The sequence below is a fragment of the Triticum dicoccoides genome, chromosome 3B, assembly GCF_002162155.2.
Source record: "Triticum dicoccoides isolate Atlit2015 ecotype Zavitan chromosome 3B, WEW_v2.0, whole genome shotgun sequence".
NCBI lineage: Eukaryota > Viridiplantae > Streptophyta > Magnoliopsida > Poales > Poaceae > Triticum > Triticum dicoccoides.
The window spans coordinates 280,754,541-280,758,926 of NC_041385.1; positions in this window are offsets into that span (position 1 = coordinate 280,754,541).

The window sequence follows — 4,386 nt, forward strand, 5'->3', positions numbered from 1 at the left end:
TTTTTGTTTGATTTGTCCGGCCGTTTCCTTTTTATTACTGATCAATATCCTCTCTCCTCTGACGGAGCCCCTTTCCGCCACCACCCGCCAATTGGAAAACCCACCGTCGCCTGCTATTCTTGTCCATGTGCATGGTTATTTACATACCACGTACATATTTTTTTACTAAAATGCAACCGCGGTCCCAATTCTTTTCTAAAAATGTTGATTGGGTCCTAATTCTTTCAAAATGTATATCTAAGTCCTAAACCTTTTTAAGTTGTTTATCCGAGGTCCTACTGACCAGCTTGCATGGCGCTTTGACCAGGCCACGTCGACAGCAGAGGGCCCAGGCGGGATAACGACCGGCCGTGAATATTTGCAGAAAAACCCTCTAACCCTAGTTCCCTTTCATTCGCGGTCTGTTCCTCTTCCCCACCCCTCTCCTCTCCCTTTGGCGAAAACAGGGCGATCGACGGTGGCGGCGCTGCTCCGGTGAGAAGAGGGGTCGTTGCCGGCTATCGTCCGGCGACGGCGGCGCTAGGATGGCGCCACATCTGCGGCAACCTGGAGATCCTCCTCAGCGATATGGTAAGTGCTCGTAACCCTAATCCCAATCCTACTGTTTTGTTCCCCTTCTCATTTAGGCTGAATCAATGACCGGATCCCTTGCAATCTAGGACCACGAGAGGAGCTTTTCAATGTAGAAATAAACTATGATGTTTTTTTTGCGGATTTGGCAAGTCCAAGTCATATGTTGATGGCAAAGATGATGTGTTCGGTGGATGTGAAGTAGATACATGGTCTCCTCTCTGGCTCACTGATTTTATGCAACAATTAGGATATAGTGATCAATCGAACTTCACTTTGTATTGGTTGCTCCCTGGAAAGAATCTAAGTTGATGGTCTTCGGATTGTGGACTGTGACACTGACACATTGCACATGACAGCAGTTGTCCCAAAATTTCAGTATTTTCAGTTGTTTGTCGACCATAAAGATATGACATTTGACAATGTAATTGATGACATTCATGTTAGTGGTACACCTGATCTTCCTCCTGTACTAAGCCCTAAGTCTCCTCAATTTATTACTAGAATTAGGGGCAGTCCTAGGTTTAATGTTAAAGCTCAGAAAGGCAGTCTCAACCAGTGTCATGCAGGCAGCAACAATGTAGGCAGTAGCAGTGTTCCACCAATGGCACAAAGTGTTAGCCATGAGCTCAGAAGAAGTAGGAGAAAGCTTGTGGTAGAAGAAGAAATTCCCAATGAAAAAGACAGTGACAGTGATAACAGTGAGTGGGATTCATACTGGGTTGACTATGACAATGAAGTAAGTAAAGATGATGATGATCTTTATGAAGAATGGGTGGATGACAAATTTGAGCAGAAGAAAAAGAAGAAATCCAAATGGAAGCAGGACAATGACTATGAATTTGATGAGTTGTAAGAGTTGGAAGGTTCGGAGCTTGAAGAGAGTGATTCAACAGAGGAAGTGGAAGTAGTTGATGCGCAAGGAAGGAAAAAAAGAAAGAAGAAAGTGAAGCTCAAAAGGTGGAGGCCAGAGAAGATGAAAGAAGTGAAATATCATATAGGCATGGTGTTCTTGACTGTGACTGAACTGAGAGCAGCAATTCAAGAGTACATTGTGAAACAAAGAGTGCAAATACAGTACATAAAAAATGATAAGCAGAGGGTAAGGGCATGTTGTGTTGGTGATTGTCCCTGGTTCTTATTTGCTGCACCTGATAGCATGACAAAATCTTGAGTTGTGGAGAAGTATGTGGGACAACATACATGTGAAGAGAGTGGGAACTGAAGCAATTCACAGCAAGATATCTGGCTACCAAGTATGTGGAGACATTCAGGGCAGATGAGAAGATGTCCTTGCAGAACTTTTTGCCAGGCTTGTTCAGTTGGACTACAATATGCTTCCTACTAGAAGCAAGCTAGCAAGAGCAAGAAAAAAATACACCGAAGCAAATAAATGGAGATGAACTAGAACAGTATAATTTAATTTGGGACTTTGCAACTGAAGTTAGAAGGTCAAATCCTGGAAGTACAATGTTTGTGAATGCAAAAGATGGAGTTTTTGAGAACTGTTACATGTCATTGGATGCATGCAAGAGAGGTTTCTTAATTGCTTGCATGCCAATTATATGCATTGATGGGTGCCACATTAAGAACAAGTATGGTGGAGTGATGTTGACAACTGTTGGAGTTGATCCCAATGATTGTATGTTTCCCATTGCAATTGCCATAGTTGAAGTGGAAGATACTGATACATGGAAGTGAACATACATAAGGAAGAGCGCTCATGTAGGGCCTGGTAGCTCTCTGGAATTCCATGTAGACATGGAGTGGCATGTCTAAGGTATGAGAGGATTAAGCCAGAAGATGTGGTAAACAAGTGCTACAACATTTAGGCTTTCAAAGCTGCTTACAATAAAATCATAATGCCATGCAGTGATCCCAGAGTGTGGCCAAAAACAAATGGCCCTCCAATGGAACCACCAAAATATGAGAAGCAACTTGGCAGGCCTGGGGAAAAAGAAGGAAGAACCCATAAGAAAATGGTACTAGGATGAGCAACATGGCATTGTTGGGCATTGTTGTGTGTGCCAGCAGCCAGGGCACAACAAAAAAAATGCCCTGAACTTGGTAGGGGCATAGTAGCACAAGATGCACCAGAAGCAGCAGTAGGATATGCACCAGATGCAACACAGGATGCACCAGAAGCAGCAACATGAGATGCACCAGCAAAAGCAACAACATGAGGTGCTCTTGAAGTAACAGAAGAGGCACAACCAGAACCTATTCAGATTGTTCTTCCTGAAGAAGCAGCAAGAGCACAACCAACATCTAGCCAGAGAAAGAAACTTCCAGTAAAAAGGCCTACTTGCAAGGTGTTCATTTTTTCAAAATTTCTACATTTGTATATTCTTTCAAAATTTATGCATTTTTACAATGTAATGCACATGCAGAAAAGTCATGCCCACAACTTAGAAAAAGAGCATCCAGTTTGGTTTCACCTTCAATGACTTATGATCTTGATTCGTCTACTGTCATTGAAATTCTACAAGACCAGGTGAGTGTTGTAGTGTTAATTACCTAAATGCTACTGTGTACTTTCTTGCTAATTACTAAGTGATGCACATGCTTCAATTGCAGGTTATAGCTATACAACAATCGCAGACATCATTGCCAGCTCCTTTGCCAGATTGCCGGTTCATTGCAGCCTGTAAAGATGCCCTGCCCCGTCCAAGAGTGCAAACTACTGCAACACTTGGCTTGAAGAGAAGGAAGAAAGTGCCAAAAACCAAGGAAACAAAGCCCCAACAAAGGCTAAGCAGTGAAGTTGATATAATCCTGTGAAGTGAAGTGTCTTTTTGGACATATTTTGGACAAAAGCAAATGGTGGACATATTTTGGACAGAAGCAATAGTTGGACATATTTTGGAGAGAACCATGTTGCTCTTTTCTTTATAGGATAGTAGATGGTTTGTAGTGAAACCTAATGTTGTCTTGTTGATGTAGGTTTCACACAAACCATGAAACTATGTAACATCTGCACCTTATGATGTGCACCTTAAAACCTTATGACTCGTGTGGCTAAGTTTATGTCTTCTTTCACGTTTCCATGATTTCTCACCTTATTGTTGGTCATTGTTTCAAGCACATTTAAGAACAACATGATGCAAACATTTCTAAAAAAATAACAAAATGCTGCCAAAATTTCTGAAAAACAAACAAATCTTTGCCAATTACTGCACTGCTAACATTTCATTAATTTCCATTACAAAAGCACTTGTCATACATCCATGATACATTAGACCAACACTGCTTTCACATTTCTAATCAACTACATAATTGCATTCTCATTTCTTAAGAACTGCAAACACCATGATTGCAATCATGATCACTAGTGCAATGAAAATAATCCTATAGAGAAATATCAATTCTTCCATCTTCTTCAATACATCTGCCATCACCACACAACCAGTGTTGTTATTCTTCATTGCTCCACACTCTTCTTTCCCATCAGTTTCTTTGTTACCACTCACAATAGTCGAATACGCACTATCAATTGTAGGGGTAATGTGCCCATTAGTGAAAAAGAAATCCATGTAGTTAACTGGGCCATCTTCTCAGTAGTAGTGTTGGAAAGGATTTGGTCCAACCTATAGCCCAAAATCAATCAGATGTGGTAAGCACAAGAGTGCATTCCATATGCAAAAAAAGCAAAAAAAAAGGATAAACAAGAATCTTACACGATGATTGGGGCATTTGTAGAGAACTCTTGTAGGATTTGCTTCCGATTTAGAAACTAGGCAGATGGTTGACCGGATTTTGTAGCAAGGGCATGGTACCAACGGTAGCATCCCCGCCGGTGGCTGTGCTGAATGAGCT